Consider the following 26903-nt stretch of genomic DNA (forward strand, 5'->3'; position numbering starts at 1 on the left):
GGATGCAGGCAATGCAGTGCAGCTCACCACCCATCTTCGGTTTTCGCACTTGCACAAGTAGTAAGCACTCATTGTAATTTTAGACCTTATTGAGATTAAGGCCTTAACCAGCATCTCCTGTCACTGCAGGCTTTTAAAAATAGGCTCGACATGCACGGTAATAGCAGCGTTGTAACCATGGCAATGCAAGGAAGGCAGGGTTTGCAGGCAGGGATCTTACCAGACCAACTGGCGTGTCTGAGGGCTGGACCAGGGCGACTCAGGCGAGAGGTTTCAGGTTCAGGAAGGGACTGTGAGCCTCAAAGCACCTCTCTTTTTCCCCAGGTGGGTCAGGTGGCCTCATAAAAAAATTAAAAGTATAGTTGTTCCTGCCTTGAGCAGGGAAGCCACCTGGATGATCAGTCGAGGTCCCTTTTAATCCTGTAGCACTGTTTTAATCGGCAGAGCTGACTTCTTGTCTTCTCCTTGTGCTGTGTGTTCGAGCATATGCTGATCTTCTGCTGGTGCCAACAGAAGGTCCCTGAATATCAAGAAACCACAATATCCTCATTAAGGATCTTCTTGGAGGATAGGAGAGTAATGTATCGCTGTTTGAGCAGAGGCTGGCTTTGTGCAGCAATAAAACATGAATATTAAACAGGAAATCAATGACACTTCTGAAACATGTCTGAGACAGAAATCCAGATGCTGTATGGGGATATAGGCCCCTAAGCCTTATGTCTATGCTACTTTCTATTTTTTTTTAAAGCTGCATCTGCATAGTTGGCAGTGTAAGAGGGGGATATAGCAAGAGAAAAACCAGATTTTTTTTAGCCTAGTTTCCTGAGGAAGTGGGGGTTAGGCTGTTAACTCACTGTGTTTGTACACCAGTCCTCCTCTTTATAAGTTTGCAGGCTATCTCCAGCCAGGGAGGGGCCTTCAGGGGCAGCATTTGACTTCCCAGCTCTTTCTCCAGTGCATTAGCTGCTGCAAGGAGATGGGCTGGGTGTGGCGGCAGCAGGAGCAGGGTGCTGCAGACACCCCCGGAGCAGCTGACCAGTGGCTGCAGCGGGGCTTGTGCAATAAATGTGACTGGGTACCAGACATCTGGGTCTATGGGAGAGCCAAGAGCACCAAGATGCAGTGTGAGAAGGACTCTCATTGTAAAGTTAGCATCATGAGTCCAGATGAGCTGGAAATTCAGTTTCATTAGTTCCACTGATCAGGCATTTGCTTAATCTTGAAAAACAAAAGGGAAAAAAAAAGTAGGAAGGTTATACTGAATGGTAATGACATTTTAAATCCTTAGAATATTTCAGCAAAATAAATGCTTTTGTGTGGCTTCTGCATTGCAAAGAGGTTTATATTAATGTAGCACAATCCTGGAATTACATGAACCTTGTATTTTTCTGGTTCACACTGGGACACTTGCTTTCTGAGGGAAAACCTGTTGTCTTTAAGGGCAGTGTGAAATAATACTTAATCTAGAGCTTGAGGCTGAAGCATTACATTACATCAGTGCAAAATCTTTTCATTCATAGTTTTAGTGTGTTGTCCTGAGAATTTAATTTCCTGTTTGCACTGTGGGAGGGTCTTTTTTGGAAACGACTAGAGAGCAGGGTTGGTTGTTAAGGGTGTTTTTTGAAGGTAAATTGTCAAAATACAGTAATTTTTTTGTCGTTGGTCTTTTTATTTATGTTATTTCGTGAATATCGAACCCAGAAACATGAAGTCTCATCATTAAAGTAAGTAAATAAATAATCAGTGAAGTAGTATGAGAGACAGCCCTTTTTTTTCTTTTCCCTCTTTCCCCCCCCATCCCCATCCTTGGCCCATTGGTGGTTTTTCCTATGTTTTGCAGTGCTTCTCAGATTTAACGGTTATATTCTCTTCCGTTTTGTCTTATGTGACAATAAAGGACCTTATTTATTTTCTTTTCTTGTCTCACTATTAAAAAAATAAACCAGAAAGTCAAGTTTTTTGTTCTTCTATTTCCAGTACTCTTGTTTATTTTGAAACTTCCAGAAAGAGATAAGAACAGCTTAAGAAAAATGCTCTCCAGAGTAATCCCTTAAAGAGCAGCAAACAAACAGTGCAGATTGGTCCTAAAGGCTGTGCTTCCTTTCTGAGGAGGGAGGGAGGTGGGGAGAGAGGATGTTTTCTTTTTAGTTGTGCTCTAATCATCCGATCTGGGATTTGATAAGCTCCACAAGTCTGAAACTGCTGCCTCCTCCTGTCTTCCCCTTTCCTGCCTCTCAGAAGATTAAAGTGAACATGGCAAAAAGGAAACAGTTTATTTTCAGCTTGTTGTAGTTAATAATTAGTTTACAGTGCAGTATTCTCATTGTTTGTATTCTAATCGTGTTGCTATATTCTTTTCTTACATTGTTTACTTTTCACATCACGGGCCTTCTTTGATACAGAAATAGGTTTACAAATAGCCCATTCTTGCAAAATTTCAGCCTCTTTTCAACATTTTTATATTGCACATCAGGAAGTGTGACACATGTAGGTGGAGTAGCTTCTGCAGACTCGCCTTGCCTGCCCCCCTCCCCAGCAGACTGGACCATGTTTTCTTTTCACTCTCTGACAATTTGGAATTACAGCAATTGTGAAACCACAATAGGAAGCAATCAAGACTTTAAAGTATTACATGTACAAGATATAAGTATTTTTTGGCTCGCTCAAAATTAGCGAAATCCATGTATTGACTGAACTACAAGAAGTCCTTAGTAAATACCCCCAGTTTGTCCTACGAGATACTTGTGCTGAGTTCTTTTAACCTTTAAAACCTTGAAGTAAATCTGCCAGGACTTTGAGACTATGTATTCCCATGTGTATATTTTTAATGATTTCTTCCACAATGGCAATGGCTGACATTATGGGTACTGTAATACTGCAACACTAGCATATGTATTCTATATATATTCTCTATGCATGTGTTCATTATATGTCATGGAAAAAATGTCCTTAATTAAATCCTTGCTCACTGATCAAAGCACAAAAATATTTCTTGTATAACAAAGATTCTCTCTTAAGGAGGAGGGGAAATTTGTTTATAATAACAATTGCTTATAAAAGCACATTTTTGTATACAAAAAAGCTACATTTGCATTGCAGTGTAATTGCACTTCTAAATGGCCTTTATTGCTTCTCCAGAAGGTTTTGTAAATACACTGTTTAGCCAGTTTCTGCTAAAGGTCCTTCTGGGTCAATCCTGTCTCTTCAGAAGGAAAGCATTTTCTTTTTTGAAACAAACTGGAAAATCAATTATTAAAGCAAAAGCTTCTGAAATCTTGCATTATGCATGGGGGGTTTTTTTCCCTTGCTGTCTTTTTTAACCTTCATAATGGTGTGAGTACTTATTTCTGGCCATGGAAGGGTTTCACTGATGCCACTGGGATACTGAGCAGGTAAGGATGAGCAGGAGAGGGATGCAGCAGTGACTGGAGCTGCCATGTCCCTGCATCACTGTCTGCCTATGACTTTCCTCAGCTCCAGAGATGCCCAGAAGCATTTCTAGGAGCCAGCTCAGAGGGATAGAGAGTTCAGTCTATTTTTAGGACTATGGTCTCCATTCATTTATTTTTTATAAAAATTGTGTAAGACAGAGTTCTTTTCATTTTTCTGCAAAGAGAAATGCAAATGCTGTTCCTGTAATTAATGAAGTAATTTTTCTACTATTTCAAGAACTACAGTGTGCTGCTACAATCACATGCCCCTCATATGTAACACTCTCAGTCTGAGTGCCTACTCAGTATTGAGCTTGCTAATAGCTTCCCCTATGGATTGCTCAGCCCCTGTGGCTGTCCATGGCCCCCTGACCCAAGGACAGGCAGCTCCAGGGGGAGGCCAAGCTGTGCACAGCAATTGCTGCCTTTTGCCTTACACAGAGCTGCACACTTGCCTCTCTGTCCGGCAGTGAGGAAGACCAGGGGTACCACAGGGTTTGAGTTCTTCTCAGAACGCTTTCAAAAGGCAGGATTTACAAATGGGCCATGAGTGCTATCGTGATTGCCTTCCTGTCACCAGTGGCTTCCCTGTGTCGTTCTCCACTTGCTCGCCGTGACCACCAGCTGTCCCACTGTGGGTTTCCTAAAACTGTTAGCTTTTCTATCTTTTGATTCTTTGCATCTGCCTCTACTGTGTCCCTGTACACACCCACACCCTCTGCCTCTACTGGTGCTTTCCATGCAGGAGTTGGATGGTGCCATGTTTCCAGATCCCAGCTTTATGCTCTCAGCTCTGCCACGTTAGAAAGCCAAGCTGATGCTTGGAAAAGGAGTTGTGAATGAAGATTTTGTTTCTTTTATCCAACTTGATAGTAGAGCAAGGGGAAAAAGGTACTGATACCACTGATACTGAGCTGGCAATATTGAGGGGCTTGAACTACCTGGGTGAGGGACACAGCCCAGGGTAAGGGAGAGCAAGCAGCCAGCTTTGGCAGGGCTGGGAGGCACAGAGCATGGGGATCAGCTGAGAGCAGCATGTCTGCTAAAGGTGAGTCAACACAGCCAGTGTGTGGGGAGATTGCAGTATCACAGAAAAGAAGCAGTTGACCTTTTGCTCTTTAGCACAGTTTGTGGGTTTCTTTCTCTTCATAGCTCCATTTTATTAAATTGGAAAAAGTTCAAGCAAAGCCTCTGCATTTTCCTGGCGTTTTCCTCCCACGTTTCCTGTTTCTTAAAACTTGTTGCCACTGCAATGGTGACTTTGCATTTGAGTTCCTTCTGCTGCAAATGGAAAGGGCAGACGTGTTTTTAGACAGGAACAAGTTTAATGGTGCAAACATTCTTGTTTTGAAACCACTGAACTACTTTTGGACTCCTTTAACAGAGCGACCTAGTTATCCTTATTTACATCCTGCATGTGCAGAAGCTTTCCAGTAACCATTTTAGAAATCCAGTGACTTTCACATGAAAAAATGCAGAGTGCCAGTCCCATAGCCACTGTCCTCTTTCCAAGTTTTGGCACTGTTGCATGGGAGGACAAACCCCAAGAATAGTAGTGTCTTAGTAGAATTCTTCTACTGGTGTTGGTGGTTGGTGTTTTTTTCCTTTGCTGTTGTCCAGGATTGCATCTGGACTTGTTGCAAGAGCAGATTTTGTTGGGAGCTCTCTCTTTCTGCCTTCAGCTCTCTCCCCCCAAGCCTATTGATGACTGGGCTTTTCCATGTGCCAGCTACCTGGGACCTCACTTAGAAAAGGAGTGGTTTCAGGCTAACAGGGAGGCTTTTGTCTCTGTGTAAGAACAAGCCTATAAGCTTCCCTTAAACTTTAAATGTTTTATTGTTGGAAAGCTTTCAGATGTTCACAGGATAAGGGCTCTTTATATGTAATCTGGCATTGCACAGTAAAGGATTACTTTATGTAAGTTAAAATGTGCAGTGCCTTTATAAACTGGCTGTGTAAATTCAGCATGTAGGAGATTGTTCTTCTCCTTCTGTTCAATGTTGCTTCTAGAAATGGTTTCTTGGTTTTGATCAGTTGGAGGGGTGGGTTGGTTGGTTGGTTGGTTAGTTCTTGGTTTTAGTAGGGTTACAAATCTTAGATGGTGGGAATAGGTGGAAAATGCTGCATGCACCCTATTAAAAACTGAGCATGTATGCTTCCATAGATTTGTTCAAACAGCAGTGTCAGCAGAGTCCTGGGTGACAGAATCCTCAACCAGTCTGAAAAGGGTATCTCGAGGTTGTTAGAGCAGAGTCCTAGTAACCTATTACTGAAAAGTACTTTCTGGACCAATTCATGGCCCAAAATCTATGGGGTATGATGTATTGCAACATAAGCATGACTGACATTGAAACAGATGGAAAAGGCAGGCTATTACTCTGAAGAGACTAACCAACGCTTTCTTTGCAAAGTAGATCCAGCTCGTTTACTGGTTACACATTCTGCTCCAGACATGTTCTTTGTAAACTGTTCAGCATGAAAAACTTGATCTTCCCAGTTTTTGCCAAGATAGCAGCCCAAGCACCAGGAATGCCTGCTTCTACTTGAGGTTTGAAAAAGCAGCAGCAGAAGCATGTTGCTAATAGAAAACTGACAGATGTTTATAATTATGTAGATTTTCTTCTGTGTTTGAGTACCATAAACTCAATTGCATCTACTAGCATTTGAAAAGTATGTAAGACCACTTATGGCTTCAACCAGCCACTTCCTCCAGCTGGGTGAAACTCGTATGAACTGCAACATGTACCAGGCCAGCACCCTCTGTGTGGTTGTTTTTATGCTTTCAGCCATGTTATTATCTGTTTTCAATGGTGGGTAAATTGTCACTGAACAGTTTTTGTTCCAATGAACAATCAGCAGTTTTGTGGGTTCACATTTAGGATTATTCACAATGCACTTGATCCAAATATCCTTGAAGTTGTTGAGTGCTGATGGATTTGGGAGTGCAGGCTTGAGAAAAAGTACTTGCCATGTCTGTTTTCAGTGATTTCTCTTTTGCCAGTAGTAATAACCTTAATTCTGATCCCAGTATGAACTGACAAAAACACATCTGAAAGCTGATGAGGAAAAATAGAGGTTGTCTCATGAAGCAGACAATGTCACGAAACCAAACATGCAAATGATGGCTAGTTATGCTACTTGCCACATTCTGTTTCACAAAATACTTCTTCCTTTACAAAAAGAAAGTATTTTTTCCATAAGGCTACATAAATATACTGCTGATATATATGTAACACTAGGAGAGGAATATGGGGTTTTGGTAAAAGGTGGCAGTTTGTTGAAGCTTGTGCTGCCTATAGGAAAAAGTTGTTCCTGGCAGATAATAACTCTGATTATCCCCCAGAAGTGTTTTGCTTGTCTTTAATGTTTGAAATCATGTTGGGCTAAGATTCAATGCAAGTTTTCATGTCTGTTGGTGTGCTAAGGATTTTCTGTATCTCACCATGTTGGAGGAGATGCTTGGACAGTTTTCATTTGGATACAGGTTGGACAAACCATTTGTTTCCTCTTCTATTTGTTATACTAATTGTAAAAGAAGCCTATATTGGTGTCCCTTGAGGCCCGTATTAATTTATTTTGCATCTCCTATGCTGTACTCTTCAAAGTGAGCAGAGCTTTTCTGAAAAGTGCTCATCAAAATTTGGAGATATGTATCACGATCCAAAGCCATCAAGAGAAAGGAGTATTTCCCCTACATTCTTGGGTAGAATGAAAGTCATTAAGACTAAAATTGAGTTCTGTACGGGCCCCCAGACTGAACACAAAGAAAGACTGAATAATCTTTGGTTTACTCTGCAAGCTATGTCCAGCCCTCACCCTCAATTATGCAGCAAAATACTTCCCACCTCCAAGTCTCTCCTCTCCTTTGTAGCCTGACATAGAGCACATTTCTCATCATCATCTAAAATCAAGCAAAAGGCTTCCCTGCGCTTTCTATCTGCCATCCCTACAGTTCTGAAGATCTTGCAAGGCTAGAGATGTGGCAAATTGTGTGTCTGCCTCAGATTTAAGAAGACACCCCTTTCCCTAGCCGTCTTGCTAGTTTTTGTCATACATGGTCTGGGTGAAAGGCTTGGACTAGACTCCCTTGGCATGTATTAAAGCAGCTGCCTGCATTCACGTGCTGTAACATGGGAATGTTACATGTAACAAGTGGAGCTGTCCTCTTGGTCCATCCTTTTCATCTTTTCCTCCCTTTTACCCTAGAGTCAGCACAAGCCTTTTTCTTTTTTATTTCTTCTTTTGTTACTTCATTTTCTTTTTTCGGTCTCTTTGCAAATTTGTCTGAAGAATTTCCCCAGTTTGGTTTAATCCTGGTTGCTACATAGGCTTTTATGCTGGGGTGAGGGAGGAAGGGGAGGAGAGGAAGGGAGCACTGCCGGGGCTGCATCCAGAAGCTCCACACCAGTGCTGGGGGGAGTTCAGCCCCTTTTGGCAGTGGTGCCAGCCCTTGTCTTTCAAGTATTCCTGGGACCCGCAGCATGGAGTACAGAGTTTCCTTATTTGTCACTCCTCTGAGGAAATTTTTTAATCAGTCTCATGGAAGAAAATAATGAGCTAATCCAGAGCTGAGGTGCCGTTGGATTGTTTTGGACCTGGCTCATTTCTTAAGCTTCTAACTTTTCTGCATGCAGATTTTATCCAATTAGTTTGGAGGCAGAAGTAGAGTTTCTTGACTTGATGTTTTCTTTCCAGGCCAAATGCCTGGAAGCTAGGGAGGGAAATAGATGGCACTGGCATAATAACCACCTTCCCTGAGTTTGAGCAAAGCAGTTAAGACTCTTTTTTTTTTTTTTTTTTTTTCTTTTGTATTTTCATAAACTCTGCCAAGCTGTGCAAAAGGTGATGAGAGAGGAGGGGGTATTCATTCTTTTTCTTTATTCCTTGATATACCCACTCTTTTTCTCTACTGCTAAACAAAGAAAGCAAGCAGAGAAGATGCTTATGTTTGTACTTTGCTGTTAGAAAATGTCTGTTCCTAAAATCTCTCACAACAGCCTCCTCTGATTTGTAATGATGCTTTTTTTCTTTTCTTCCCACCCTGTACCCTCCACTCAAATGAAGTCTGAGCTTTATAATATCAGATGTCTGCTTGCTAATCAGGACTTAGAGCAATGTGATTCAGTTTCCATGTTTTAGAGGAATATTTATTTGGTTATTCCTTAATAGAAATTTTAATTTCGTAACTACTTTATGTAATGGTGACCAGTAAAAATAATTTGATTTAAGAAGCTATTCCCCTTTTGTTTCCTGTTTATGCCTACAGCATCTTTCAGGAGAGGTGCTGGCACAAGAGTTGCTGTTTCTGCAGCTGAGGCAGGTTTTCATGATCAGTAGTGCAGGGCTCCTAGCTGTCTGTGTATAGCTGTTAAGTTACTCATCCTGCAGTAATTTCACAGATACCTCTCTGGTGGAAAGTTCAGCCAGGTACTTGGGGGAGAACGGGACTTAGAAGCAGTTCAAATTTAGTCTGACTTCACTGGTGAGGACACCTGGGCACTGAAAATTGTGTTCCTCTCCATTTGCTGCACAGTTACCACTCCCAGCCATGAGCACCAGCAGAATCCTTGCCTCCTCCATCTTCTAGGAGTTTACAAACTAAATGTTTTAACATCATTGTTAGTCTGTGCTCCACGAGTTATTCTTTCAAAGATTTTGCCTCAAGGAGAAATAAGGCCTAGCTGTCATTTGAAATTTACTCAGGGTCGGCAAAATGATGGCATTTGTCACTTTTGCTCTCCATCTTCTTCAAATGGGCCCTAGTGTGTGTCAAGCTGGATATTGTGTTGGCTTCCTTCTCCCTCTTTGTTCTCCTAGAGAATGCCAAGTAATTAATACAGTCTAAAAATGAAGTGTGGCACAACCCCTTTTTTCCCTTTGTGTAGTTTTCAAACAAGGAGGCTGTCATGAACCTACGTGCATCCAATTCTGAAACCAGTTCGCTAAAACAAAATGGCTTAGAGATACTGACCAATTTTTTTTAGGGTTGGATCTAGAATAAGTGGCACACTTGCTGTATGCTACTGCGTGTTTCATGTTGTTGGCTTTGTCTCCCTGAAATCTGAATAGCCATCATGTTGGTGACAGTGATGTGTCTGAGCAGTCTGAGGGAGTCCTGCAATTACTTTAATATTTTGCATAATACCAGTGGAATTCAATAATTAGTTGTGAAGGTTTGGATCCAATTACCTCCTTCCCTAAACCAGGAAAAATGGTGGAAGTTGGGGATAGATGTTAGTAGAGAGAGAAGAAAGTATAACATAAGTTGTGGTGTGCCAGTCACTTATTTTTTTCCCCTTCTCTCTTATTTTACAGGGCATGTTTTCGAGCCATTTGTGAGGAAATGTGGTGAATATAAACTTGCTCTGTTGGGGGGGAAATTGTGGTAAGTCGTGCTGTCTTGAATAATTTTGGTTTTCAGTGAAAATTTCTGAAAGATTGTTTTAGCTTTTTTCAGTTTAAATTTTTTTTTTTTAAGCTCTGGAAAATACAGAGCTATAGTTGATTATATGTATTCTTTCTCTGGTACGGAGACTCGCAGTATGAGAAGCATTGACAGAGAACAGCATGCTGGGCCTCAGGGCGAGGAATGTGTTTTCATTTGCTCCAGTGGCATCTACTTATTGTGTTTGTAGCTGTTCCATTCTGCTGAAGAGTGGTTGAGCTAAAACCAGGAGTAGAAGAAATAAAAAGGCCTAATTTAAAAACAAGGGGTACCAAAAAAGCATGCTAGCTGTATAAAAGATCAGGAGCAAAAGTAATGCAGAGGGTGCATGTATTTCCCAAAGTGGTGGGGGTGTCCAGTCACTCTACAATCTTTCCATCTCTTCCCAGAATATCTGACTGCCATCCTTGCCATGTGGAACTAGAGTGGCTTGCTTATGTCTGAGAGATAAGGAGATACTTACTGTGTGCTTTACCAGTTTGCCTATCCCTCCTTTCCATACCAGATAACAAGCTTGTCTGGCTACTGTATGAAACACTTCCAGAGGCATCAGCTTCCAACAGACTTCTCTGGTCCTCAGGGCTCTGGGAATGTGGCACATCACGTGTCTGTGCTGCTGAATTGCACCACTCAGAAGTAGAAGGAGAGGGAGAAGAGCGGGAGGTAATTAGTGACATGTCCCAACTAGAGGGAAATAATTCAGAGAAAGCTCTTCCAACCTGCAAAAAATAAAGGCAGCAGTTCTGGAGCAGTTTGTGGGCTCATCTTACTTTTTCCTCTAGAAGATTGTGGATACACCCAGTTCTGGATAGTACCAATCAATCACCCTTTGGAAAAGAAACGTGTCAGCAGAAGACTGTGTCCCTGCTTTCCCTTGGCCAAGCAGGGTATTGGGCTGGTGCTTTTTCTCCAGGCAGAATGTGCAGATTGCAGATGAAAACTGGCTTGCTCTCCACTGGCAGAAGACTTAAGAGTCAGAAAGCCTGCAGGATAAAAAACTAAAATTTAAAGATTTGCTCTGCAAGAGCACTTGTTCTTTTCTACCATTTAAAACCCCCCAGATGTTACATCAAATAGAAAGATCTAGATTAGCTAGCAGATGTTTAAATGTAGATCACTTACCCTTCTGCAGAACATTTACTCTTAGAGACAGGAAAAGATAGGACCCAAAATTCCACAAAGAAGCTGGCCAAACACATGAAAATTCCTGCACAGTTGTATCTGGGTAAACCCTACTGCAGGTCATTCTTTTAAATTATCTACTGTCTTCAGATCAGCTTTTCTGACAATTGTGCATGTTGTAAGTTTGCATCTATGTCCGTATGAGAAATACAAACAACAATTTTTTAACTAGAATTTAGTTGTAGGGCCATAGATGAGCCACAGATCAGAGCATTAGTCCATAAGATTTTCACCATGTGCTGACTTCCACAAAACTTTGTGACTTTACTGAAAAAGAGGATAGAATCTGGATCTGGTTCTCTTTTTGGTGGTAGTACTGATAATTTGATCCTAAAAGTTGTCCAGTGTCCTTCCTTATAGATTGGCTGAACTTTGTGTGGGGAGTGACAAAGTTCACAGGTGAAAGAGGAGAACTATTTGGAGATAGTGATGCTATGTAACACCAAGGAAAAAAAAGTTTATCAACAAACCTGGAAGTCGGATGGTTGTGTTCTAATTTCCCTTCAAAGATTCTTCAGCTAAGGCCAGCCTAGTGTCCATGTCTGACCTTAATAAGAGAGCATAGTTCAAGTGCAGCAAGGGAAAAACGACAGAAGAAGCATGCTGCTTAGAATCGTGGAAAAATCCTGGTTGGAAAAAACTGCCACGAAACAGCCAAGAAACTTGTACAAACTGATGTCTTGTTCAAACCCCCACTTGAAAGAGGTCCTATTAGGTCAGGTTGCTCAGGGTCTTGATTTTCAAAATTCCAGCTGGCTGGAAACTTTACAGCCCTTCTGGGTATCTGTTATGTCTGACCATCCTCAGAGTGAAGAAAATGCTTTCTTGTTGCTTGCTGTTGTCTGCTGTCTGTCAGTGCGAACTCTACATCTTCTCTGCCTGTGAGAGGGAAGTCTTGAAGAAGACCTCAAAATCAGGAAAGTTGACTCATGTGGCTCCAGGGAAATGTGGTGTCATGCAGATGCAGTAAACTTGCTAGTGGGGGAAAAAAAGCCAGACCACAGTCTGGTTCACAAAGGTTCTGCGTGGGCAATGTTTCTCAACCTGTAGTTGACGTTCAGACTCAAGAACAGGGTTGACTTGGTTGAATTTTGAAATGTGGAAGAGGATTGGCTGACACACTGATGCACCTGAAAACTGCCAGCTTTCCTCACCTGCTTGTGGTGATATAAGTCATTGAAAAGAGGCACTTCTCACTGCTGGGTTGTAAACACCCTGGAATTTTTTTCAAGTCAGTCCGGAGCTGGGTTTGTGCTCCAGGACTTTGCTCTAAAATTTTTTTTAAAATACATAAACAGAGTGCAAATTCTGTTTGTTCTCACAGCTTTTCTTTTCACTCTTCCCACTTCAAACCATTTGAAACATCTTATTTTGAGGTAGAATAATCAAGGAACTTGAGTTTCTCATATGTAAGGATCTCTGACCCCACTGTATCTTTGCCTATGGCATTACAAATTTCCAGAGAGTTTAAAAATAATTGCAAAAATGTAAGACAAGGAAACAGTTTTGCCCAGCCTCTGTCCCTAACCTACTGAATCCAGGAAGTACTGGACATCAAGAGGACATTTTGAATTTATCTTGACATAGCTCAGAGGCTCAGCAGTTATTTATTCATCTTGTATCAAAGTCCTAGAAAAGGTCATGCAGCCTCTAGATCAAAAATTCATAATGGATTTAAGAGCTGATTAGAGACGTATACTTGAATGCTGGGCGGGGAATCTTGGCTGAATTCAAAACTCCCTCAGCTAAGCTGATGACATTTGATGAGGTTTCTGTAAAACAGCCTTGTGGATGTCAGAGCAGATATTCGTGTGGCACTATAGGTTGCGTTGAGCACGGCATTGGAAGGCGGTCACGGAACAGCCACCCTTCCACATCACAAGGAGTCACAAGGAGTCTGACTGATGTAGGACAGAAGACCTTGGGGTGATCTCTGTTGTATTTTTTCCCCCAGTCACACTGCTCTTTGCTAGTCCACAGTCCCCTTGAAACTCTTGCCTTTCATAACATTTTTTGTATTTCTAAGCGTGGCTTACGCTGTACAGTTTGGGTTTCTGTCCCTGTCCCTGCACCTGGGTACAGTCATCAAGATCAGGGGTGGATAAAGTTGTGAAGTGAATTGAGGGACTGCTGTGCCATAAACCTGACCTGCATCTTTCTGTGCCAGGTGTGTTACTGAGCATTTGTCCGTTTCCTATAGATTTTCTCTTCCCAGAAAAGCTGTGAATGCTTCAAACACAGGCCTTGTCCTTGAATGTGTATCTCAGGGCCTGGGAGACCATGGCTCTACTCCCTCTGAATTTAGGCAGGGATACCTTCCCAAGATGAGGGCTTTTTGATGTTTCATCTGAAATCTGAGATGCTTTGCTTCTATTTGCACACTTCTCCATAGACTAGAAGCAACTGCGCATCTTAAACAATGGATTCGGTTGTTGTATCAGTAGCTCAGCTATATCAAGGAAAATTTGGACTTCTGTTAATACACTCATCTGCTGTTTTGGGTTTTTTCCCCCATTAGAACAGTCAGGTTTTTCTTCTCTCTCCTTTTTTTTTTTTTTTTTTTTTTTTTTTTTTTTTTTTTTTTTTTAAAAAAAAAAAAGAGGTAGCCAGTAATGGCTGCTTTGATTTTAAGAAATTGTATAAAACCAAATTTTCAGCATCTTTACGCATTGTAAATTTATTTGCCTTTAGAAAGACTGTGATGCCCTGTGCATTCCTGGGTATCCAATTTGTATGATACAATTATTTATATCTCTGATGTCTACCAAAAATGCTATTGCATTTCTCTTGGTAATTCTTCACACGTCAGGTTTCTGAAAGAAACTGTTACAGAGCAACTATGTATTATCTGTGCTCTCACTACAAAAATAACCTACTGGGACTTCTGCTTTATTACCTGTACTCTGCCATACCCACAAGAGGATTTGCCCAAGTCATTAGCTGTCTCTGTAATTAGGGCTGACCTGGTGTGCTTTGGTCCTATTTCTGGCAGCTTTTAGTTTTCTGAAGTCATTCATTTGGGCACTGATGTGCCTCACAGTGTTCTTCTGTTGCATATCTTCATTATCTCTTCCTATGGGCTGAAGATTATCTTTCTCCTTAGGAAGGAAATGTGGGAAATGCTTGAACATTTTGATATATTTGGGGCTTAGCAAGATTTGCTATGCTGTGTTTGTAATTCCTTCAATTTTAGTCTGTTTCTTTTCTTCCAGTCTAATCCATTCAGAGGATGTGAATGTTGATGCTGCTGGGTATAGTAAATGTTAAATCTGGTCTATAAGATTTCTAAGGAATGTGGTTTGTCCCCTGCTCAGAACTGCATGTGTTCACTCCCAACCAGGTTGGATTTAGTCTTCCCTCTACAAAGCATTGTTATACTTCTGTTCGGTTTATCAGGTCAGATAACCCTACACAGCGAGGTTATGTTCCAGTCTCCTGCAGAAGAGATCTTTGTGTCTGTCTCTGTAATTTTCCTACATTTCACTTGTAATTCATTTAATATAGTTTTTTTCCTCCCCCCTGCCCTCCCACAAAGTTTGAGGTGGTCCAATTGTTGGAATTACTCAGCAAAAGAGAGTTGTTCTGTGGGCCATCTATGTGGATGTCTCTCCCACTGTAGCCACTAGAGAAGAAATAGGAAGGGACAGTTAAAACAGCAGATGGAACAGAGCACTTCACACAGCTGTATTTCCCAGCTCTCTTTGCTGCCTCAATGGCAAAGATGTTTGCAGTGGGTCATGATGTTACAGTAGCTTGAATAGCTATGATAGGGTTTAGCAAGTGCTAAATTGGTTGTGGGGGTTTTTTTTAGTTTTTTGTTTTTGTGGGGTTTTTTTTTGTTTTTTTTTTTTTTTTTTTAATCTAGATAATAAGCCTTCCAGTTGCTCTGCTAAAAGAAAAACATTACATTTGGAAAATTCAGATCTTGCTTTAGGGAGTCTTACATCAATGTTGCTCTTTTCTGTGTGTGCATTGGTGCAGTTGATACTGAAACTCTTGTTCCATCACACCGATGTGTTTCACACCTCATGTTCCCCTTCCTCCCCGGCAGAGAACTGGATACAAAGACATACCTGATAGAGGGCTGTCCCACCCTTTAGAAGCTCAAAATTAGGTATGGAACAGCCTTGCAGCTGCTCTCATGACCAGTTCTATTCACTTACAGTGTAACAGCAGCTTCAGGCAGGCGGGTGCCACCCAACTGGTCGTGGGATCCTGGAGCATTGTAGGTGGGATCTCCAGGGAATTTAGTTGCTAGGAAGCATCACCTCCTTAGTGAGCTCATGCAAATTAAGGTTTATTTTTTAAGAGGTTAGTAATTTAGTCATGTTTGGGAGTTTTCTGCAGAGATCAAAACACAAAGATTTTGCCTTGGCACCTTGCAAGTTTATGGTCCAAATCACAAAACCTCTTGAGTTGTTCAAGGAGCGACCAGAAGCTTTTCACATAGATAAATCACTCCAGTTTCCCATGCCTTGCTTCAGAATTAGCTTGAAAAATTTTGGCTGACGTCATGCCAAAAATCCAAAACAGCAACAAAGCAAGGGGGAAGAAAAGCCTCCCAGCAGACACCCAGCATGGAGAATATTGCCAAACTTGAGTCTGTTTGTGCCAAGTTTATAATCAGGCAAGAACAGGGTCTTAGTAGGTAATACTCTCAACCCACAGCTAATGAGCCCCACAGCATAGGGAGTGAGGAACACTGTAGAGAGCCTGATAATGCTGGGTGCAAGACACAGATCATATCTGGGATTAAAAAGAAAGGAGAGCATGATCTCTGGACATGAGATATGGCCATTTCTGTGGATATTACTCTTACTAGAGGAATAAGTGTTGTAATGATAAATAGATCTATAGGTAGAATTTAAGGCATGCAGACAGATGTAGAATTTCCTGACCTAAGTGTGCTGTATTTTGCAGCCCAAGCCACAGCACTGCTTTTCTTCTATAGTTTCTTTTATGAAATACAGGAGGAGGGAGATGGTTAATTTTCTCAACATTAATTCTGCCTCATCAATACTTCATGGATTTAATAGATTTTAGAGTTACAGTCATTTGGGAGATTCTTTTATCAGCCAGGCTCAGTGGAAGTTGCTGAAACTAAGTGGAGGACAGAATGCATGTGTGTGTGATACAGGATGCTGTGGTATCAGGATGTTATTATTATGGGATTTGTTTAAGCGATTTCTCTGTGCTATTTGTGAAGCTTTATGTTGGGCGCTAAATATATTGTGTGTAGGCAAGTGATCTCTTCAATAAGAGTTTGGTATGGATCTCCAGGTGCAAGTGTGTCTGTTTCCACCTCATAGCATAAGCGCGCTGCTCTAGTTCTTCATCTCTCATTACATCTCCCTTTCATTTAAATGCTCATCTGACACAAACATAATGAAACTGCATATAAAGGACCACGAAGAGGAGGAGAGATCTCATTGCAGATTACCAAAGCTGAATATTTTTGGACATTGAGTTATTTATATTATCATTCTGCTAAGCTCAAAGATAAAAGAAAGCCTTGGACGCCACCCAGAAAAATCAAGAACAGAAACTAGTGTAAAGATGATGCATTAATGTGAGTCTTGAGAATGCCTGCAGTGCTGTATCACAATACCCATTCCAAAATAATTTTTTATTATTATGGGTGGATCCTGAAAGCCAGTGCTCGGTGATGGGGGAGATTACTGCTTGAGGTGTCACATTCCATTAGCTGAGGTGGAAAGCTCTGTTTTAGGGAGTGCTTCACATCATTCTGCAGCTGCCCTGCTAGCAATGGGAAACAACATTTAGGGGCTCCAGGAGGTCCTCTGTAGCCTCCACTGGTGTGGAATAGTCAGCTCTTCCCAAGACATAGCAGGGAATTCACCGGTGATGATTTTTAGAAAACATCCAGTTTTCTGGGTTCATGCTTAAAGTCATGATAAGTTTGTGTCCGTGTTAGCTCTGAAAACCTCAGAGCTAACAGAGGTTTATACAGCCTTCTCATGAATAGCATTTTGTCCTGGTGACCTTTATACCTTTCAGCACCCACCTATAGGAGTCTACCTAATATGGAAAGTCATATTGCTGCTATTGTTTTTAAGAAGAGAAAATAATAAAAGATTCAACTGTGTAAATGTCACTCCTGCCCAGCCCGTTTAGTATTACAAGACAGGGAGAAGTCTGCATTGAAATTTTCCCTCTGGCAAAAGCTTGAAAATCCTTGAATATTGTGTGCATCCTTGATCGTGTCGTGCAATGGTAGTAGTGAAAAATACAAAATTTATCTCATTCTGCTAGGGATTTGAATGCTGTGCTGAGCACTAGTCTTCTAATCTTACAAGGTGGTGTTGAATCCTGTAACAGTCTTCCAGGAAAGCTGTGACATCATGGAAACACGGTGGGATGGCTTGCATGGCTGGAGTGCTGTGACGGATGGCTACAAGTTCTTCAGAAGGGACAGGAAAGGAAGGAGAGGAGGCTTTGGATGTTAGGGAGCTTTTAGACTGCGTAGAGTTGAGGATAGTGACAATAAAGTGTGGAACGCCTCTCACAGGAGGAGCAGCTGAGGGAGCTGAGGTTGTTTAGCCTGAAGAAAAGAAGGCTTAAAGGGCACCTTATCACTCTCCAGAACCACTTGAAAGGAGGTTATAGCCAGGTAGGGGCCAGCCTCTTCTTCCAGGCAACAAGCCATAGGATGAGAGGACATTACCTTAAGCTGCACCAGGGGAGCTTTAGGTTGGACATTAGGATGAATTTCTTCCCAGAAAGGGTGACTGGGCATTGGAATGGGCTGGAGTCACCATCCCTGGATGTATTTAAGGAAGAGACTGGATGTGACACTTAGTGGCATGGTCTAGTTGGCCTGTGGTGCTTGATCATGGGTTGGATTCAACAATCTCAGAGATCTTTTCCAACCTAATTCTGTGTGATTCTCTGATTCTCTGATTTCAGATAGCATTGATTTACTGACATAATTTTGTGCTGTTATTTAATCAAACTGCATTTCTTACTTTGTGTTTTGTTTTATGCAAAATCATGATAACTAAAGGTAGTGACTTTACAGGCAGAAGGATAAAAATAGCACGAGACATTTTAGATTCTTTGTAAAATTATTAGTTAAAAATAGGCATAGATGTTAAATAGGATCTGAAATGTTAGCTACCTTGATCCCTGGTTAACAAACATTCCCATTCATGCAGTTAAGATGCTACACAGAAAGAAAACTCTATGTGAAAAAAAATTCAGTTGTATGCTATGGAAACAGGATTTGGGGTCATCTCTTGTCCTCTTTTGCTGCTTATCAGACGTTAAAAGTTTGTCTTTTTCTTCAGTAGGAACTTACACAAAATTGAAGTACAGTATGCTTTAAGCTAGTGATTGCATCAGTCACCAGCATCTGTTACTGAGAGGTGCTGAGTCTGGTTAGCTGTAATTGGACAGAATCATCAGTCTAGGGAAATCCTCATTTTCCGTGATATTTGTTGCTTGTGCGTGACACTTAAGAGTTTTTGTCCGTTTTTTCCTCTTCTGCAAATTCCTCAGTATTAGGGAATTATTGTCTCTCTGCATGCCATTTACTATCAAACATAATCCCCTTTTTCCCTATTTCCTTCCATTTACATCCTTTGATGAGAAATATTTAGGCCACTACGTCTTTATTCTTGTTAGGCAGAGGCTGATGAAAGATCTGTTAAAGGAAATTTTGCTCTATCTATAGAGCAGGGTAGCTCAAAATACACGCTTAGACATATAGAAAGCAGGGACTGACAGCTGATAGATGCTGTAGACTTTCATTGTTTTCTACCATGGTCATTATGCCAAATGTGTCAAAACACAGGGAAACAAATTTGTATAGAATTGAAGGGGCTTGTTTTTTGGCAGGGAGGACAATGCAATGTCCACTGTCCTATTTTTAAGATACCCATTATGACCATTTTGGTATCTGCTAAATGCCTTTGTAGAAGCCCAAGATCATTCCATTTGCTTTTTTAAATGCCTTTTCTCCTAAGTTTTGCCCTCTAACTGACTGTAATTACACAGGGAGGCTTAGTTTGAGTTTAACCACTGGCTTTCCTGTATGTCATTATGTAGTGTTGGGGGATTATCAGGCACATGAACTACATTATTGTAGTTGTAAACTACAGTATATTACTTCATTTTCTTTTCTAGATTAGACTGTTTATAAGCCAAGTGTTTCAGATGAGAGAGAGAGAGCACTAATCAAAGCTGACAAAGCAGAAGGAAAGCTTGTGTTGAACTGCGAGGCTGTTTGCAACAGCCTTTTGCTCACCCCAAGGAAATAAGAGTATGCTGAAGACACAAGCTACATTACCAGTCTAAAACAGAATTCTTTCATGTCAATACTTACATATTCACCATTTCTGTGTTAGTGCAGCATGTGCCTTCCGTGTGTGTGTCATCCTGCACATGTGGTGTAGGTGGTGTCCAGATACAGCTCCTTGTCTGGTTATGCGTGTGGAATATGCCATTGGCTGCTGTCAGCAATAGCAAATCCTGCACAGAACTGCAGCTCCTGCCATGCTCTGAGCAGTTTCATGTTGTCTATGCTCAGCAAAAGGTGTAGCACCCTTGATCTAATGTCTCTTACAGCAGTGAGCAAGAGGATTATGTATTACATAACAGGCCTAAAGCAGCCCAGCTTGAAAACGCTTGAGAAGGTGGATGGATGTTGGGAAGAGCTCTGAGGGAGGAGCTCCATTTCCAGGCAGAGAGAGGAAGCACTTGAGCTGCTTGCTGTGCACAGCCAGTGGTCTTTGGGAAGAGCTCACGTTCACATCAGTTTTGTTAGTTTGCTTTACCATCCAGTTAAGGTCCCATAACTTGCACCTGTTTTTATCCATACTTTTCTGCACGTGTGATTTGGGTGAATGTATGTGAGACCTGAATTTTAAATTTTGTGGGAAACACAGATTGTTACTCTGGTGTTGCAAGACCCCTTTTATAGCACTTCTAAGTTTACAGAAATCAAAAGAAAATTATAGAGTTTGTTTTGAGGTACATGTTTGAGTCAGCACTGAAAGTCATTTGTGTTGCAGAGGTCTTCTAACAAGTATTTCTGTTAACATTAATAGTTTCTATTACTGTATTAGATATTTCTCCAGTTGTGCTTCTGATTAAAGAAATAACAAGTTCCTAAGCTGTCACCTCTTCTTCTCCAAGAAAACTCTTACTCAATACAGTGAGAGTCCAGTACCATTCCAGGCCACCATCCTGCTTTAGTAGGAGCTGTAATAGTGTTGCTGTGGGGAGAATTTTTGTGTCAAGTTATCAGCACTGTTCTCCTTCCACTGTAACCAGCAATTCTCAGGGTATTTTTTTTTTTGCCAAGAACATTTCTCCTCTTTGAAGCTACTCATGAATGTAGTCAATGTCTTGCTATGCTCTTTTGAGTCTCTTATGTCTGGGATAAATTCCAGGAGCTTTATGGTGTGGCTTTAGGCTCCACTGGGTTGGAGATGCTTCTACTTGTCACCCAGACAAGAACTCTCCTTAACTATTTAACACAAGAAAAGAAAAAACAAACAAACAAAAAATACAGGTAAAAAGATATAAAACCGTTTTCCTGTTCCAGGGTGGAGGAAGAAGATACCCTAGGCATAGCTGGCAATTAATTGTCCATTTTCTTCAGGTTTTCAACCAGCTCTCATAGAAATCTGGTTTTTGATGGACAGATCTCTAATGATAGCGGACAGTGAGAGCAGCAAATTTAATATGCTCTGCAAGTCAGGGTTGAAGTACCAGAAAACTGTGAGTCTGAGAGAAATGCCCTTGGAGCTCACTTTGTCTGCTCACAACTCGCCCTTTCTTGTGTTTAACCAGTTTGAGTCCAGGTCATCTGCCCTAGGCTCCTCTGTGTCAGTGCGGTGGGGGAGTGTGAAGGGAGCTGATTTTTTAAATCTTTTTCTTTTTTTTTTTCTTTTATTTTTAACCCAGAACACATGAGCAAAACAGCAGGCTGTATGCCACTTGAAATGGTTCATGCAAAGTGTCAAAGTAGCTGTTGGTGCTGTCAGAAATCTGTTCTTGGTTAGTTTGGGAAAATATAAACTAATAAGTGACTCTCCAAAGGTATTTCTGTGATTATGTGGCAGGTAATGACACATTTACTGTGTTAACAAGCTTGACAAGTAGTTTGCTTGACATGTCCAGCAACCTCCAATTAAACTTTCTGTAACTTACAGAAATCATTCCTTCTGATATTGCATGCTAGTACCCTGCAAGAGTCTGGAAACATCTAAGCCATCCTTATTGACTTGTTGAATTTTATAGGTGTTGCATATCTTATGATTAAACAAAATCTTGAGGAATAGGATTCTTCAATGGAGCCCGGTTAAATCTTTTGCAAGGGCTGATAAAGCTTGCAAGTAGAAGAAACTGACACTGCAGATCATTTAAATCTGTATTATCTCATCAGTGGGTAATTTCCAAACCCCACTTATTATGTAAATGTATTCAGTAACCAGAAGAAGGCTTAAGTATGTGAGAAATCATACTTTCATGTGCTGTAAGTCATCTCACCTGTGTTATGTTTATTCTGGGTGAAAAACAGTGTCTGACTGTGACTGGGAGCCTCTCCAGGGATCTCATCCTCAAATCTGCAGTGCTGTGATTTACAGGAACAGCCTTGTGATGCCTCTTGAACCTCTTGGAGCTTCCTGTTTCTTTCTTAGTCTTTCCAGGACTAATGTAATTTTAGCTACTTCTTAGCAATTAGATTAGGCACAGGCAATTTCCTTGTAAAATTGCCTGAGCATGTTCTTCCATACACCGTAATAGACTTGTTGTGGCTCAGCGATGTTTGGCAGAATAATTAACCTGGACTTCAAGCACCACAAATAGATATGTAGCTAGAAACCACAGATCTGCTCAGATGCTTGTTTGAGTTTCTCTAAACACAGTCTCTGCCATGGCCATGTGTCTTCAGTTTATGGTTTCTTCTGCAATCTATTCACTCTGGAAAATCACATTTTAAGTACATTGGACAATAAATCCCTTGCACCTCTTACCCCACAAATGTGCCAACATTAGGTGGTGTCAGTTGGTGACAGGTGTGTCTTTGGTGTTTTTTTAAATAATATCCCTGATTGTGTTTATTTTAGAATAATACTATTTTAAAACAGTACCCTTGAATGTTCAGGGATCTTCAGACAGAGGAAAGAGAGCAGTTAAAGATTTAATAAAAATCAAGAATCACCTTTGTGAGCATCTTTCCAAATAAGCCTGAGAACTGTACAAATAGGACAATTTCTTTTTCATGCAAGGGCTGTATCGATTTTGTGCAGCATATCACGTTCTGTTAGGTCTTTGTGCAAAAGAAGCGGTGCTAACCTTCTGCCCCTTCCCCTATCAACCTCATCACTTTCTGGCTGCATGTGTCTGGTGCCCCTGCAGCTGTCCCCATAAACACAAATGCCGCTTAAAACATCATTTCTCAAGCATTTGCCTCTTCGTTTCAGAGAGCACAGAGAAAGCAGAGTGTCCCTGTTCACACAGAGACATACCATTACATTTTCAGCCAGTAGTCTGATTGCTAAAAACAAAAAAAAAACCACCCATGGGTAATTAGTACTGTGTGTGTAGTTAATCGATTTAAAATTAAATGCCACTGGTGCTGCTGAAAGGTCTTGCGTTTGTTATTGCTTTGAAAAAAATCTGATTTAGTGAAGACCATCTCTGAGAAGGGATATTGGTTCTTTGTGCACTGCCTGCAACAAAAGAGAAGCTGGGGGTGCAGTTTCCACAAAGGATGCTGTAAATTTTATTGTCGCCTAGATTGGGGGGGCAGTCTGTGTTGATTTTAAGAGAGAAGCCCTTCAGGGTAAGGAAGCAGCTGTATATTCTTACTCACAGCAAAAGGAGCTCGTGTGCTAATGGTCTTACGGGTGAGATAGGAACCTCATCTCCTGCTTCCTAGTCCATCATCCTCATCATTAGATGATTCTGCCTCCCAGGCAGACTGATTACTTCATATTTTCATTCATTAATGATTTATCAGACAGCTCCTCCCCTAAAGGCTCATCTCCTCTGTTATACTCACAGCCCACACGCAACCAGCAACATGTAGCTTCCAGCTGGCACTCTGACTTTGGGAGAGCAAGCTACTGGTAGCCCTTTCTACATCTCCCGCTGCCCCTTCCTCCCCTCCCTTCCCAGCTGCTCAGCTCACCTGCCTGCTCCTTGCTGGCTTCTTGGATTGCACCAAAGCCATGAAATCCCTGTGTGTCCTGTCCTCCTATGCCATCTCTCCAATCTGATTGTTTAATGTGCTTTTCACAACTATTTTTTCAATCAAAAAAAAAAAAAAGAAAGAAAGATGAGGTGACCCTGCCTGTAACGCCGTGCTTATGCGTGTTACAGAAAGGGTGGCCTCTCATTTTGGTGAGAGAGTTTGTTCAGTGGTGACTTAGATTTTGGTAGAGGAGTGGGAGTGCTGGGGAGAGACTGTGCAAGCTGTATCTGCAAGCAGGAAGGTGTGGGTTGGCAACAGTTTCAGGTTTTGCTATCAGGTGCTTGGCACAACAGCTCTGTTGAAATCCCTCTCCAGTTGTCTGTGTGAGAGTGATTTTTATCATGTTGCTAAAGATTAACTCTATTCTTGTTCTCTGTTCTGCTCCCAGGAATCATGAAGTCTGAGTTCTGGGAAAGAGAATCCAAATGAATTCTCATGATGAAAGGGGGGAAAATTCAAAATTGTTTGCTACTGTCCAACTTGTCTGCTGCAGGCAGGTGGTGACTGAGAACAGTGGGAACAAGGGCTGCAGGACAGGAAGAAAAAAATATAAGCTAGGAGGAAAGGAATAAATGAAACTCCCTTGAGTCATTTATACATGAATGTATAACTCTTGAGTGCTCAATCTACTCTTGGCAAGTGGTGACTGATAACTAATTTTCTCTCTTACCTCTCCCACACCCTCCCAGTGTCTTCAGAAAGGACATGTGACAGGGATAATAAATCTCATTATTTTAGCAGGCTAAAATGGAAATTATGGATTAAAAGTGCTATGGATGCCTCAGTAGAGAAAAACTGACTGTTCCTAGGATGCCTAAAGTATATTTTCACTTGCACTGTTTCTGAGATCTTTCTGAATTATTTAGGGCCCTCCACTTACCTCTTTGGCCCAACACTTTTAAGAAAACCAGTGTTAAAGTCATCAGTGTCCAACTGAGCAGCCCTTTTCCTCCTACTGCTTGAGGGTAGCTAGAGCCTGACACTGCTCAGGCTTTGGGGGAAGTCTGGATCTAAATCTAGAGATTACTTTTTACTCTGGGTCTCTGAGTTGGAGCTTTGTGCTGCTGTTTTAAGGAGGGAGATGGAAGGTGAAGGGGAGTTCAGGCTGACACACATAGTGGCGCTGCAACACTGATCTGTTTGGATGCCTTTGGCTTTGGAGCAGGGAGAGGTGTGTGAGAACGGTAGCTGGTTGTGTTCTTTGTGCAGCCAGGTGTCTTTAAAAAACAGTGTCAGCTCGTAGGGTGTAGGAACTCTTGCTGCTCTGTGTCAGAGGTGGCTTTGGTGCTCCCACAGAGAGGGTGGAAAGCTGTGGCAGGACTTTGCTCACACAGGCTAAGGGGAAAGTGCAGTGTACCTGACTCAGGTCAGAGCAGGGGGAAAACCAAGAACAACAGCAAGTAACTTATTTCAGGGGGTAATCTGTGAGCAGAACAGGGATTTGGGACATGGGTCTTGCAAGCCTCTAGACCAAGGACACAGCCCATTGCTTGCTGTGAGATAGATGTGTTCATCCTCATCACAGAACTGTGGATGAGGATGGCAACTGAGATGGATAAAACACTTCATGCATTAGCAGGTGTGTCAAAGCTTCTTCCTGGTCTCTCAGTAAAACCTGTTAAAGCTGGCACACTGTCAACAGAGCTAAGGGCTTGTTGCCTGAGGAGGTTTCCATCAGTAAAGCTGAGTATAAATTTACAACACCTGACTACTTTGTTCTCTGTATGTAGAGTGTGTTACCTTGTGCATAGGGTGCATTAACTGTGTAAGAAGTTGCTGTAGTGCAAACAGTATGCACTGAATTTCCACCTAATGCTAACGGTCTGGCATAAAACATGGTTTACCAAGCAGTTGTTTGGTTTTTCCTGGCTTCCCATCTCTTAGCTTTACCGCTTGAATTGGAGCACAGGACATAAAAAAGAGGAAACCACACCTTTTCCCTGCAAAATGTGTACTACGCTTTTGTTACCTTACTGAATTTTTGCATTTGTTTCTATCTTGTAAAAGGAGTGAGAGGGGGATTTTTATGAGTGCAGCAGGTCTTCACGTGACCTGACAGAATCACAAACTGCTGCAGTTAGGAAGGGCATCTGGAAATCATCTACTCCAACCCTCTGCTCAAACCAGGGCCAGCTTAAAGTTGGTGTCTCAGTGGGGTTTGGATATCTCCAATGGAGACTCTGCAGCCTCTCTGAGCAGCCTCTGCCAGTCAGTGTTCAACCCCCTCACAGTACAAGAGTTTTTTCTCATGTTTAAACAGCATTTCCTGTACTTTAATTTGTGCCCATTGCCAGTCACTGAAAACCACTGCAAAGTCTTGCCTTGTCTCATTTGCTGCCTCCCATGAGGTATTTATACACGTTAATAAGATTGTCCTGAGCCTTCTTTTCCAAGCTGAAGAGTCCCAGCTCTCTCAGCCTTTCCTTGTAGGATGGATGTTCTAAACTCTCAACCATCTTTGTGGCCCTTTTACTGGATATGCTCAAATAAGTTAATACCTCTTTTGTACAAGGGAGCCCCAAATTTTCAGGGATCCCTAAATTGAATCCAGCACTCCAGTCATGTCTTACCAGTGCTGAATACAGAAGAAGGATCATATTTCTTAACCTACTGGAAGTGCTTTTTCTGATGCAAGCCAGGAGGCTAATGGCCACCTTTGCCATAAGGGAGCATTGCTGCATCATGTTCAACTTAATTTCCACTGGAACACTCAGATTTTCTCCTGCAATGCTGCATTCAGGCTGGTCAGCCCTGGATTGCCTGAACACTGCTGATTCAGGTTAGCATTTTCAGCTTTTTCTCATGTTTAATGTGTCTGTGGCAGCTATTTCTTTGTGCAGACTATTTGGTCATTTTACATAATTACACTATTGAACTAATTAAACTATCATCCTGAAATCATGTCCTGTGGAAAGCAGTTCACAAAACAAGGCTCAGTGAGGCTTGCACCAAAATGGAACATGTAACCCACCTAACATATTGGGGTTTATTTCCTCCCTTTTTCTCACGCTTAAATGTAAAATAAGCATTATACTGAAGGAACCAGGCAAAGGCTAATTTGCCTCATTTGAATGTGAAAAGGAGCCCACATCCTTCCTGTGCCCTGCAAAGAATGCAGAAAGACTTTACAGAGAAAACAGATGTACTAATATGTATCACTTGCTGGGGGCAGGGGGAGTCCAGGGTGCTGCCTTTAAAGCAGTGCCGAACTTGCAAGAAAACAAAAGCACCAGCATACAAAATATAGTTCTGGGAAGCTGACAAGGCTGAGACTCTTTTCTTTTGCTTATATTTATGCTCCTGGCATCTGAAAAACTGCTCTGAAAAAATATATAATACAAAAGGATACATGGAGCCTCATTTTTCATGCTTCATCTTCGGGGAAGATGGTTAAGTGCCCAAATGCAAACAAAAAGCAGAGCTTCCAGCCCAGCTGTAGGGAAGTCTCCTGCATTTCAGAGACAATATTGCCTCACCAGAAGTATACACTACTGACATCATAAACAAAACAAACATAACTTTTGGAAGTATCCCTTGATTTTGTGTTTTAAATACCTCTCTAACACATAAATATGAAAGAGTTTGTCCTGTTACCTCACAAAAAATACAGGATATAGTG

At 41.5% G+C, this 26903-nt stretch overlaps 1 protein-coding gene across 11 annotated transcripts in view; it reads left to right on the forward strand.

Moving 5' to 3' along the window:
* The window catches only part of FYN (FYN proto-oncogene, Src family tyrosine kinase), a 139646-nt gene that overhangs the window by 51465 nt on the left and 61278 nt on the right, over positions 1 to 26903 (forward strand). For all 11 annotated transcript variants that reach the window (XM_066179396.1, XM_066179392.1, XM_066179391.1 and 8 more), the window contains one exon: positions 9747 to 9816. The gene's annotated coding sequence lies outside the window, so the exon portion shown is untranslated. The remainder of the gene's footprint in view (positions 1 to 9746; positions 9817 to 26903) is intronic.

This window comes from Chamaea fasciata, unplaced genomic scaffold (genome assembly GCF_029207755.1).
Source record: "Chamaea fasciata isolate MVZ Bird 193981 ecotype frontalis unplaced genomic scaffold, bChaFas1.0.hap1 SCAF_3, whole genome shotgun sequence".
In the NCBI taxonomy this organism is placed as follows: Eukaryota; Metazoa; Chordata; class Aves; order Passeriformes; family Sylviidae; genus Chamaea; species Chamaea fasciata.